This window comes from Pteropus medius, unplaced genomic scaffold (assembly GCF_902729225.1).
Source record: "Pteropus medius unplaced genomic scaffold, Ma_sr-lr_union100, whole genome shotgun sequence".
Taxonomy (NCBI): Eukaryota; Metazoa; Chordata; class Mammalia; order Chiroptera; family Pteropodidae; genus Pteropus; species Pteropus medius.
The window spans coordinates 3,116,205-3,129,831 of record NW_024354360.1 but is presented as its reverse complement, the minus strand read 5'-3'; the positions used below and the strand labels follow the sequence as shown (position 1 = coordinate 3,129,831).

The window sequence follows — 13,627 nt, the reverse complement described above, 5'->3', positions numbered from 1 at the left end:
GATGTGCTGGCTGGGGAGGCTGTTAGTGTTAGTATAGCAGCTCAGAGAGTGGTTTTCTCAGAAAGATGGCTTAATCAGTTCAATTTTGATCCCTGCTGTTTTCAGATAACCATTTCTAGCCCTTTATTTTTATTTTGCAGAATACCACTTCACTTTGGGTTCATACAGTGATACCGTAAAAGAACTTGGGTCTGACAGGAACCCAAACCCCCTGTACCTAAGAGTGCAGACGGTCCTTCCTTCACTTCCTTTCCTTATGGATTTTAGACAGATTATTTGCTTCCGTTTGTGCTTGGAAGGGACATTCTCAAGTGTGTTGGCTCTTATGACAACGGCACTGTCCTACCCAGTGACTTTAGCCGGGGTCTGGGGCTGTGTCTCCATTCTGGCCCCTGAAAATGTAAGGCCTGACCCCCTTTAAAGGGGTTTGTAAATAAATGGCTTTCTGCGTAGGGCTTAAAGATAATTGTGCAGATTTCTCACTTCATGGATTTTATTTGCTGCAGTGACTCAGCCTGTCAGTTTATCTCCTTTGATTAAAAAAAAAAAAAAAATAGATGAGCCCCAGTGAGGAGTTGTGAATAGGGATGGAGTTTCAGTTTTGCAAGATGAAAAGAGCTCTGTGGATGGATGGTTGCACAACAATGTGAATGTACTTAATGACACTGAACTTACACTGCAAAATGGTTAAGGTGGTAAATTTTATTTTATGTGTTTATGACAATTTAAAAAAATCTAAAAAAAAAGCCTGAGGGCCTGAATGCGCTGGGCTGGATGGAAGCTGTATAAATCTGGAGCCTGGGCATTTTATCATCAGGCTTTGTGCATCTCAGACTGTCAGGGAAAGGACTAGTCAGTTTTCCTTTAATCATTGCTAATCAGTGCTGTTCTAAAATACAAAAAAAAAAAAAAAAAAAAAAAATAAAAAAAATCCAGTTACTAATGCAAAGATTGTATGCAATGGCCAGGACTTAAAGGGAAGAAACTAATCACACACAACTGGAGGGATTTTCTTAAACTCCATGAAGGAAGAGGCCCCGCTTGGTGGAAGAGACACTCAAGAGCTCCCGCTTCACTGGCTCCTGGGATGCCAGACACAGAAGGGCTGCCCTGGCCATGGTTAGGTCGCCCTTTGGCTGCAGCTGGGACTGTAAACGTGTGATGGAGTCCCTGTGATTTGGTGGTACCCTGTTACCATATAGAGGTGGGAAGGCTGCTCAGGCTTTGGGGTGAGTGCATACTGCTGAGCCATCCTCTAGGGTTTTTTCACCCAAAATGTGTAGACTGTGAAAAGTTGCTATGCACAGATCTGGTTTCATTGGTCGGGGAAGAATTTTCCTTATAAACTGTAAGTTTATCGTTTTGAACATTCCAGGTCTACACCTGGATGAGCTACTGAAATGTCAGTCTGCCCTCCCTGGGGAGAACTGCTTGCAGCCTGGGGACACACAAGCATCCCTGAACCCAAGGGACCCCTAAGGGAGGCTGCCATCCCAGCACAGCTGATCCCCCGGCCCCACCAGAGCAGAGGTCACTGCCAGGACAGCAGGAGCTTCAGGGACAACCCATGCCTCTAAGGTTTTGGTGTGGTTTAAAAACCCTCCCCTGAATTTTCCTTTATTATGCCTGCTCAGCAGTTATTACTGTTTTTTTTTTTTTTAAAGAATTCTCTTCAAATGAGCAGTGTTTTTGTCTCTTCATTAATAATAGTTTCCTAAAACCAGCAATTCAGAGTTGCACATAAATCTAGTCTATAATTTTCTACATTTTCTTTAATGTGTAATCTTCTATTGGGATCTAGAATTTCCCAGGGAAGAGCTTGTTGGTTCTTAAAAAAAAAAAGAGCATACTGGTTGGCTCCCTTTCTTCGTTCTTGGACTTTCTTCCACATTTTTTGTACATTTGCTTTCATTTCCTTTTTCTCTGCTGAAAAATGTGTGGTTTTGCCACCTCCCCTCCTCTCACATTCATCGACCATGTGGAGCAAGGACTTATGGTATCTTTAAAAAGAAATTTGAGAATGTGGGTGTGTCCATGCACATGTGTGTGCATGTGTATGTATACATGCATGTGTGTGCATGTGTATATACTCAATGTGAGCTCATGCATGTGGGTATGTTTGTGCATGCATTTGCATGAGTATGTACATGTGCACATGTGTCTATGTGCACATATGCACATTTGTGTCCATGTGTACATGTTCTGCAGCTGTGAGCTCGGCACAGTTCCAGGCAGCAGGCAGTATTGAAGGTGATAAGTAATGAACAGTTTAATTTTCCTTTATGGAGCCTCTGCCTCCTTAGCTTGGAACAAGGAGCCTCTAGAGCCTTAAGTGGCATCAGAAACAAGTAGCTATCTGAGGCCCATTGTGGGAGCATTATGAGCCAGAGTATCTGATTTTGGAGAGTGAACATTGTCAGCCTGGAAGGCTCCTAAAGTGTGTCTGATTGTCTAGTCTTGTTCCTTTTTGCAGAGCTGGTGGCTGTTCTCCAAGTGCAGAGAAGAGGCCCCGGCCCCGATGTCTCAAGGATAGCCTCAGGCGCTTGGCACAGTGCCTGGCCTCCTGCACCCTCTGCTTCAGTCTCACCGTTGGGAAGCAGTAGGGTTGAGACTTTTCTCCAGGGTAAAGACATATCTTGCTTTGGCCCAGGTCCTGCCATCTACTTCTGAAAGGTGGCCTGGAGGAAGACAGGCTGAACCTAGCTGCTGGAACATTCTTAGACCCTGGTAACTCCTGGGCATCCTTGTGTCAAGTGATGGCAGAATGAAGTTGGGAGAGCTTTCAGGTTCCTCACCCCAATATCCTGTTGTTATCCTGGTACTCAATCTGGTTCAAGGTTTATGTGAGGCTGCCACTCTGACAATATAGGATGGTGATGCCTGGCCTCGTGGGTGGTTCACCTTGTTTTTGTTCCTCTGAATATAAAAAGAAAAAGCCACTCTCCTTTAGAAATATTTCAGCCGTCAAGTGATTACGTTTTTGCAAATCAAATGGATTTTGTTTGGAGAAAGTAGCAATCTCTCTTTATATATATAAAACAAGTGTGGGCGTTTAATCGCTATATACTTCTTAGCCAACCTCAGCCTTAGGTATTTTATGAGCTCCTAAGAAGGCTGCTCTGGAAACCAACTGACTGAATATGTTGTTAGCCCCTTTGTCTGCAGAGTTGCTTGAATCCTCTGTGCTCAGGATGACCAGGCTGACCCAGGATGGGCACCATACTGCTTCTGGAACACTGAGAATGTGAGGAAACTCATTTCTGGACATGTCGCTGATATGAGAAAATTGTCATTTTTTACAGAGAATTGTTAAGTTGAGGTTGTTCTCCAACTGTCTACCTTTGAAATATTCCATGGAAGAGTTTGAAGATGTGGAACTAGGTTCATTTCTTACTTGAGAAGAAAAAATATGGCTTGACCTCTTGGGGCAAAGCCACCCCGCCAGTCTAATGCCCATTTATTTTGGGGGGCTTGTGTTACAAAATGAGAAGGGTGCATGGTAGGGCTAAGGGTTAAGCCTGACCCCCTTCCCTCAGCTTTCCAGGCAGGGGGGACGCCCATAACAAGTGTGCCAGAGACCCCACTCAGTGTGCAATGTGTCCTTCTGAGCTAGCTGGAGTCAGGTTTGTCCATCCGTCTTTCTAGGCCAGAACACAGAAAAATCCAATTGCTCTCTTGAAGTAGCAGTTTTCCTTTTCCTTGAATTCTTTCTTTAGATGGAGAAGATTTTTTGTATTTTGTTATTTTGAGTATATGTGTTTTTCTCTTTATTTTTAAAAAATTGTGATAAATTATGAATACCATAAAATTGACCGTTTAACCATTTTTAAGTGTAGAATTTGGCGGCATTAAGTACATTCACACTGTTGTGCAGCCATCCTCACCATTCATCTCCATAACTCTTTTCACCTTTCAAAACGGAAACTCTGTCCCCATTAAACACTAACTCCCCATCCCTCTTCTTCCAGCCCCTAGCACCACCCTTCTCCTATTTTCTGCCTGTATGAATTTGACTACTCTAGGTCTTCATGTAAATCCAATCATACTATATTTGTTCTTTGTTAACTGGCTTATTTCACCTAGTATGATGTCCTCAAGTTTCATCCATATTGTGGCATGTGTTAGAATTTCCTCCCCAGTTACATAGTTTTTTAAATGGACATTCGTTTTGCCAGTGCAGACAAAATGTTCATATTGTTAACTCCACCTTGATGAACAAGTTCATATTAAAATGAGGAAGACCGACCCTGTTCTTTCATTGCTACCAGAGTCTCGTGTGTCAGTGAGAGCAGCCTCACCCATGGGGTCTGATTGGGAGTGGGCCCGGACGTTTTGACCTGACCCACAAGCAGTTTAGGAGGTTCTGGTACGTGCACATCAGTGGCACTTCTCCATCAAGAAGTGCTTTTGGAGATCTGCTTTCAGCAGGGAAGCTTCAGGTGGCCAGAGATGGAGGCATGGGAAGGCCTGACTTTGGGCTGGGGGAAGTGAGGTGGGCCCACTGGAGAGCTGATCCAGGGCCCGAGATCTGGGTTTCCTGGAAGGAAAGAAAGGGAAGGGCCCTCAGAGGGAGGGGGAGGTTTACTTCATGTGCTTGTGCCAAGTAGGAGAGAAAATTGAGCATTGTGCTTCGGATTAGAAGTGAGATGTTTCTCCAATACAGGAAAGAATTAGATAAAACACTAGGAAAACTTTTAAAATAATTGTTTCTTACTCTTCCTCTCTGTTTTTGTGGGAGCTCCAATCTCTTAGTTATTTTTGGAGTGTGTAGGGAGCCAGTCCGCCACGTTGAGATTGTTCCTCCATGTCTCACATGAGCGAGACTCTCTGGCTGGGAGGAGACCCTGCCCTGTTCCGGTGCCAGTGGTATTTGTTGTGGAGGAGAAATTGCTGAAGGCAGAAAGTACCAGAGGTGGGACCTTGTGCTGGGTGGAGCCCTTGTATGTCATTTCACCTCGCAGAGCCTTAGTTTCTATATCAGCAAAATGGGCATGGCAGCTCCATTGTGTAGATCAAAGAGATGAGACCCGATGGGAATTGAAGAAAAAACTCTGTGCACGTGGTCTCTGTAAAGTACCTCTGGCACTCCTGGCCTAGTGCTCTAGTTGAGGCCAGCAGCACCTGGCACAGGTACAGATGGCCTTATTTGCACAGGGGCTATAGAATAATAAACAAAACTTCCTGTGCCTCAGGTTGAGAACCATCAGAGCACCTTTATATTTAACTCTCTGCGGAAGGAGATAACATACTGAGCCAACATTTGAAATTACACAGAGCTTTTCTTGTGTTGGAGAACCTAGAGCTTAGTTCTAAATTGAGGTCATTGTAGGTTTGGTTACATTTGAAGCAACTTGTAAACTATCTCTGTCTCTTGGTTGTATGCATTTATGACTTCCCACAGGTATCTGAAACATGTCCACAGTTAACTTGCAGCTTTGCATTTCTGATGGGTATAGTTGGATATAGTATAATTTATACTACATGTACTATATAATTTATTTATATACCACCATGTAATCTTTACTATTCCTGTTTATAGTATAGTTTTCATTTCAGATGGGTATAGTTGGGTTGTCAAGTAAAACAATTTGATGAGATAGCCCTTGTTTCTTTACATTGAGTGACAAAGAAGAATTAGAGAAAAATTAGAGAACTTAGGGATGATGGTAAGAGCCCTGTGTCCCATCTGATCAGTAAGTAAAGGGCTCATCGTGAAGCTTCCTGGCTTGTTCTTATGAAAATCTCTAGCTTTTTTTTTTTTTTTTTTTAATCTGCCCAGAAAAGCAATTCATAATCTAGTACCTGATTAAACATAGTCCTTTTTAATTCCAAGAGGTTTGCTTCTTAGTTGCTCTTTAATTAATAATGGATTCCCTTCTTACAAACAGATGTACATTCTTGACTTAAAAGTTTTTTGCCTCCAAGAAGGGACTTAGGTGCCTCTGTTTTTAGAAGATTGAGGTGCAAAGTGAGTATAACCTTAGTGACAATTTGGGGACCGTGGTTTTATGACACAGATGAAGGCTGGTGAGAGGGAGCTCCCATCCCCAGCTGGGACCCTCTTAGGTTGCCACTGGGAGCCCACAGCCTTCCCCTTTATGTCTGCTTTTCTTGTTCAGGCTTCTTGGGTGGCTTTTAAAAGGTTCTCCAAGAAGCCAGTTTGTTAACTCTTTGAAAACTCTTTATCACCATTTTCCCCCAGTGCCACGATTGTTTAACAATTATGTGTGCGCATTACCTGTTTTCTTCTAGGTTAATCGTGGCCTGTCAGGCCCCCCAGCCCCATCTCCCCCACTCAGGTGTTTGGCTCCCTACCAGCCACAAACTCCATCCCAAGCCTCATCTGTAGGCCCCACATTGCAAAGCTGCGGTGCCATCCTGGGGAAGGTGCCTCTAGCCTGTGCACAGCTGAGAGACCCTGGTGCAGTGAGACGGCCACCATATGGGACCAGCTGGTGACCATTTTAGACCCACCTGAGCACGGGGCAGGGTGGGACCCTGTTGCAGCACACTTTGCCTTATATCATCCCCTGAGCTCTGGGTGTGGTCTGTGGCTCATCAGGAGCCAGACCAGTAACGCGTGCTGGGCCAGTTCTCGCCCTTCTCCATTTGTCTGTTGCTTAGCAGCCACACGTGAGCTGTGGAACCTGTCTCCATGGGGAGAGCCATTGGATTCCAGGCTGGGATGCTGTTGGTCTCTAGGTACCTACAGATTAATGTTTTACTAAATTATCAAGGCTCAAGGCTGCATTCTCAGGTCAAGGGTAGATTTTATACTTTTATAAAGTTAATTCTCTTAATCTTGGTTTCCTGGTGTGTATGTGGGAGGGTGGCATGTCTGTATGTGTAGGTGGTATATATGTGTTGCTTCCTGGTATATTTGAGTGTGTGGTATGTGTGTGGCTGTATATGTATGTGTATGAGTTTGTGTGTAGTTTCCTAGTGCGCGAGTGTGTTGAGGTCGAGGCATTGGTGGGTAAAGACAGAGTTTGGGAAACACTTTGGGGAACCCAGTCTCAGGTGGCTGCCTTTTCCCCTCTCCCTCTCCCTCTGCCTCTGCTCCCTTCCCAGTCCAGCTTTCCTGTCCTTTCTGCTCCTAAGCAGACTCGTTTCTCAGGTGGCTCTGACTTACTTGTCGACACTCCTGTGCACCTGACCTCAGGGCAGGAAGGCTATCTCCTCGCCACCAGTTCACTTCCTGGGCACATGGGCAGAGGTTCAGCTTGTGGTCCTTCTGGCAGAGAGCATCAGGCCAAGCCTCAGCTTCAGACACAGACCTCGGACCCTCCAGCTGGGGCTCCCCTGTAGCGGCCGGTCATTGCCTACAGCCCCACTCTGCCCTGGTGGGATTTATCACCTTCATTTCACCCATAGCTCCTGGGCTACCTTGACCAGATTTTGGGATATGAGTGCCTGGCCCATTGAACAGGTCTCTTGGTGCAGCTCAGGTAGCTCCTGGCAGCTGTGGGTCCTAGAGACCTGGAAGATGACAGGGCTGTCACTCTTGGCTGCCCTCATTACCCAGAAAGCCACTTCTTGGGCAGAACAGAGTGACCAGGGCCAAGGCCAGCGAGAGGGACCTCGGGCTCATGGCATGTTGAGGTCTGAGGCCTTCTTCTGCCTCCTGGAGGCCTCGGGCTGAGTGCAAAGTGCCAGAGACACTGGCAGGCGCCTTATATGTGTGGCTCTACAGTTTCCTTCCTCTGCCTCAGGTCTCCACCCTCGGTGGAGGCAGGAACTGCACTCAACAAGGTGTCTATTCAGCTTGTGAATGGACTGGCCTGTGAAGTCCTGTAGGGGCACCTAGGTGACGATCCTCTTTGACGGTAGGTCCCTGGCCCAGACCCCTTGGCGAAGGGAGCCCTGCACTGTGTATGGCACTAACATAGGTGAGTGCTTTTGTCATTCCCTAAAAATGGATATATGTGTAAATGACACCCCAGTAAATTTGATGTGAACCTATGTGGGCTCTATGGCGCCTCTCGGGGTTCAGATCTTCACTCTTCCTGTGTGTTTTTGGGCAGGTCATTTTATATCCTGGGTCTCAGTGTCCATATATAAAAGAGAATACCACTTCTCCCCTCACAGGGGAGTGTTATGTGGTGCGAGTACCAGCATAATGCTGGCCACCTGGTATTGGCCAGATGACCGCTGACATTGCTTTGGATCTTTAAGTATGCCACGCTCAATTCCTCTGAAGGAAGTTTGGAATGGACCTTTTTCAGAGAAGTACTGGACATGGGTTACTTCACTAAATGCACATAGCCATTTGAGACTTCCTTTCCAGAGGTGGTAGCCATGATGGTGAGGCCCGGGGAGGGCATCCAAGGGCCTGGGAGCCCAGCCATGGTGAGATCTGGACCAAACCTGCAGGATGTCTGTGTGGCCTGTGTGTCGCACACCCTCTGTCTTTAGGCATCTTCAATCTGGCCCTTAGTGGCTTCCTCTGTATCCAAGAATACCTACGTAGACATGTTGCCCCTCTTAGAAGTGGACCCATCCTCAGGGGACCCTGGGCGTCCTGACTGAGTCTTGGCCTCCCTGAGCCTAGGAGTGGACATCCCTGGGCCTCGAGTGCTTGATTTAGAAGGAGAGGCGGGGTTCTGAGTGAGCCAGCCTTTAGAGCGCCATTCTGGTGGGCCCCAAAGACTACCCAGCCATACCCCACCTCTGGGCCCTGGGAAACCTGTTGTCTGTCCACCGCAGGTTCCCAAGCTCACCCCACATCCTGGCCTCCACACCTGCAGCTGAGGTTTCCCTCCACCTGGAGTGCCTCCTTGCCTTCAAAATTTTGCTCCTTGTTCTGAGCACCACTTGGTTTGACTTCTGCCTTTATCTGATAAAAATTTCCTAAAGTGATGGAAATTTGTGTTACTGTTTGGGGTGGGGGTGGGGGCAGCCATGGGATCCTTCGTACCATTTGTTAGCCCTTAGACTTTTGGCAGCACCTAAATAAGGGCATGCCAGGAGACCTGGTTCCTTCCTCTTTCTGTACAGATGGGTGTGGCTGTCTGTCTGCCCTGATTCCCCACCTGATTATTTTGACCTCACACAAGAGACCGTATTTGGATACAGTTTGAAAATTAAGTAGTATAGTTTTAGGTGCTAATGTTAAAATTAGCTTGACTCAAGTATAATGGGATTTCAAGCTCTGATCTCCCACTTAATTTGGGGGTGTCGATCGTGACCACGGTGCCTCCCTGGTCTGGGTGAGCCCTCCCCCCAATGTGTACCCAGCTCCCATGCTAAATCTAACCCACAGGTAAGAAGAGCTTTCCTGAGTGGAGGCGCCCCCTCTCCCTCCCCTCTTGGCTCTCTCTCTTCAGATGAGCTGTGTTACCCTAGGATAGGGTCTGAGGAGGGCGTAGAGGGTAGGGTAGTGCTGCCCAGCGGTGTTTGCTGGGACCCAGCCAAGCGGAAAGCGGCCTTGTCAGGCGTGATTAAAGAGCCCAGTGTTGGAAAAGAACAGGCCTTTATGTTGGTGGAAAAATGATTAGGAAGTAATAAGAAAAACGCAGGTTTAGACAGAACATTGTTTTGTTTAATCAGTTTTAAGCACCAAAGGATAAAGAAAGGACCCTTAGAAGTCATTTAAAAAAGGATTACAACATTACACATGGACATTTTTCCACCTGATTTAAGGGGCCAGACAGGCCGCTATTCGTGGTTCTAGTCCTCATTCCAATGAGGCAGTTTCTAGAATGGGAGCTGGAAACAGTAAGTGAAAAACAGAGTGGTCTGAGTAGGAAAAGTCACCTGGTGATTCGCAGTTCTGTCTGCTACACAAAATCCAGATGGGGGCAGTTTTCCCAGAATCTGAAAGGAGAAACCTGGATGGAATTTGATTACCTTGCACGGAAAGATGGAGATATGAGAAGAGTGAACTCTGTTGATTTTTAAGTAGGTTTCTGAAGATAAACTTGGTGAGACAGATTTGTGGGGAAGCAGGGAGTCCAAGGCTGCATCTAGAAGATTCTGCCAAACAGAGTCAGAAGCCAGGATGGCATGGGTGGGGCCTGACTGGTCTCCTGATATACCTTTTTTCTTTCAGACTACAGGATACAGACTGCTTGGATTTCTCTTGTAGAGGGAGAAAGACAGACAGATTTGGGGAAATTTTTTCAATAATGAGTCCTAATTTCTCTTGGACTCTGGATTTTATTATGGCTTGCAACACTGAACTTTGGCATTTATCAAAAATAGAGACTGGTACATTCACTTAGTAATATGCATTTGAGATTCCTCCATGTCTTTTCATGGTGTGATAGCTCATTTCTTTTCAACACTGAATAATATTCCATTGAGTGGATGTACCACAGTTTATTTATCCCTTCACCTACGGAAAGATGCCTTGGTTGCTTCCAAGTTTTGGCGATTGTGAATAAAGCTGCTCTAAACATCTCTGTGCAGGGTTTTGTTTGAGCATAAGTTTTCAGTTCATTTGGTTAAATACCAGGGAGCATGATTGCTGGATTGAAGGTAAGAGTTTCATTTTGTAAGAAACTGACAAACTGTCTTCCGAAGTGGCTGTGCCGTTTGCATTCCCTCCAGCAGTGAGAGTTCCTCTGGCTCAAAGTCCTTGTTAGCATGTGGTGTTGTCATTGTTTTCAATAGGAAGAGTTTTCAGTGAAGAAATAACAGTCTCCTGCAGGGACCGGAAAGGACAGAATTTTCCTTGATCAGTGGAAGTGCCCCCAGACATCCAATGTTGTATATTTGGAGCATGGAGTTCTCTGTGAGGGTTTTCAAGTTTTGTGTTTTTTTTCTGTTTAGTGGTAATTTAAACCAAAATTGGTGTCAGTCAGTGAGCAAACACACATATTATGATGACAAGAGAGATCAGATGAACCTGAGGTACAGCATACAAAGGAACGTGGGAAATGAGGGACAGAAACACTGGAACGTCCGAGGGAAGAACTTTCCTGGTAGAGGGAATGGCCAGTGCAAAGGCCCTGAGGCTGGAACAAGCCTGCAGAGTTCACAGAGCAGGGCCAGAGTAGTAGGGCCTTGCAGGCCATAGTAGGGGTGTTAGATATTCTGTGTGCACTGGACAGCTTTTGGAAGTGTTTGAGCAGAGGAATGCTGTGATCTGGTCTTATGTTAAAAAACACCTGCCCATGGTGAAAGCCAGAAGTGGCAGAAGATGGAACCCAGCCCTGGGCAACTAGCCTCGTGGCCAGGCTGTTCTGCACCTTCTGCAGGTGGTGGGCAGGATGCCAGGGTATCTCCAGGCTTCCTCTCCATCCCCTGGCCTATGGCCATGATGGATTTCCCTTTTGTCATTAGGTGTTATATTATGTGGCACAGTTGACTTTCAGAAAGAGAGATTGTTCTGACGGCCTAGCCTTGTCTCATGAAACACACCTGGGTCTAGAGGTCAGAGACAGGAAGTCAGGAGTCAAACAGTGAGAAGGATTTGATGATGAGTGTTCCTGGCTTTGAAGAAGGAGGGGCCACGTGGCAAGGAACATGGGTGGCTTCCAAAAGCTGAGAGTGACCTCTAGCTGACCAGCCAGCAACGGAATGAGAGCCTCAGTCCTACAGATGCAAATGACCAAATTCAGATAACAACCCAAGTGAATCCAGAGCCACTGGAAAGGAAACACAGCTGTGCTGACACCTTGATTTTTACTCTGTGAGACCTTGACCTGAGAACCTGCTGTGCTGTGCCTCAACTTCTTGTCTATAGAACTGTAAGCTAATCATAGGTTTTATTGTTTTAAACCTCTAAATTTATGGAAATTTGTTATGTGGCAGTGGAATTATAGATACCTTCTGAACACTTGAAAACACAGATGCAAAATATCCTGTATGGAATTTAGCAAAGAAGACCTGGAAATATGTTAAATGAGTAATAATAACAAGTGGTTTTCCTAGGAATTCTAAGATGATTAAGCATTTAAAAAATAATCCGCATTAACAGGTTAGAGGGAAAAATAATCCCAGTAGATACTGTGCATATGTGCTTGTGCTACATTTCAGATTTCTTTATTGATGAAAAATTAGTAAAAATAGCCTTAACTAACTCAATAAAAGGAATCTTTTGGTAACCTACAGCGAGTATTACATTTCAAGTAAAATATTTGAAAGTCAGAGAAAAGACACAGATGTCTGCAGTCATTGTTACTGGGCAGTGCTGTTCTGGAAGTCCTACTCACAATAATTAGAAAAGAGAAGAGAAAGCTGTCATTATGTGTAGGTTATATATATGTTGCTCTGGAAAATTTAAGAGAATCAACTGATAGTATTAAGACTAAGGAGAGTGTTTAGCAAGGTGACTGGATATGAGTTAATACAGGCATACCTCAAGAACTGTGAGTTCAGTTCCAGAACACCACAATAAAGAGAATATCTCAATAAAGTGAGTCACATGAATTTTTTGGTTTCCTATTGCATTTAAAAGTTATGTTTACAGTATACTATAGTTTACTAAGTATGCAATAGTATTATGCTTAAAAAATGTATATATTTTTTTAATTAAAAAATACTTTGTTGCGAAAAAATGCTAACTATCCGAGCCTTCAGTGAGTCATAAGCTTTTTGCTGGTAGAGGGTCTTGCCTTGATGTCATTGGCTGCTGACTGGTCAGGGCAGTGGTTACTGAAGGTTGGGGTGACTGTGGACATTTCTTAAAAGAAGAAAACAGTGAAGTTTGGCACATTGATTGACTCTTCCTTTTAGGAATGATTTCTCTGCAGCATGAGATGCTGTTTGATAGCATTTCACTCACAGTAGAGCTTTCAAAATTGGAGTCAGTTCTCTTAAACACTGCCGCTGCTATATTAATTTTATGTAATATTCTATTTTTTTAAAAAAATTTTAGGAGAGGCAACCCTTGGTTGACCTCACAGATTGCAAGGACCTCGTCAGCTTACAATCCCTTATTATTGTTATTTTTTATCTGACAGCACCTGCTCTTCCTAGGTGGTCTTCCATCCAAGTACTAACTAGGCCCGACCCTGCTTAGCTTCTGAGATCAGACGGGATCAGGCTTGTTCAGGGTAGCATGGCTGTAGACTATGTAATATTCTAAATCCTTTGTTGTCATTTCAACATTCTTCACAGCGTATTCACCAGATTCTATCTCAAGAAACGACTTTCTTTGCTCATGCATAAGAAGCAACTCATCATCCGTTGAAGTTTTATCATGAGATTGCGGCAATTCAGTCATATCCTTAGGCTCCACTTCTAGTTCTAGTTCTCTTTCTATTTCCACTATGTCTGTAGTTATTTCCTCCACTGAATTCTTTTTTTATTAATTTTATTATTAGTTTCAAGTATATAATACATTGGTTAGACATTTCTATAGTTTATAAAACAGTCCCCCTGATTACTCTTTCTCTCCTCTGGTTCTGTACCTAGCCATTACATTAATACTAACTGCATTCCCTATGCCATGCTCCCCATCCCTGTAACCATCTATCCACTAATTTGTACTTTAACACTTTACCCCTTTCTCCTAGTCCTCCAGCCCTCTTTCCCTCTGGCCATCACTAGATTGTCCTCTTTATTTGTGAGTCTGTTTTTGATTCGTTTGTTCTTTTTGTTGCTTAGATTCCACATATAAGTGAAATCACATGGAATTTATCTTTCTCTGACTTATTTTACTCACCATGATAACCTCTAG

General features: G+C 44.6%; 1 protein-coding gene and 1 pseudogene across 3 annotated transcripts in view; one reads left to right on the top strand and one right to left on the bottom strand.

Moving 5' to 3' along the window:
• ROR2 (receptor tyrosine kinase like orphan receptor 2) overlaps positions 1-13,627 on the top strand; it is a 209,944-nt gene that overhangs the window by 39,843 nt on the left and 156,474 nt on the right. The window lies entirely within an intron of this gene.
• On the bottom strand, positions 12,900-13,017 carry LOC120594159 (uncharacterized; annotated as a pseudogene).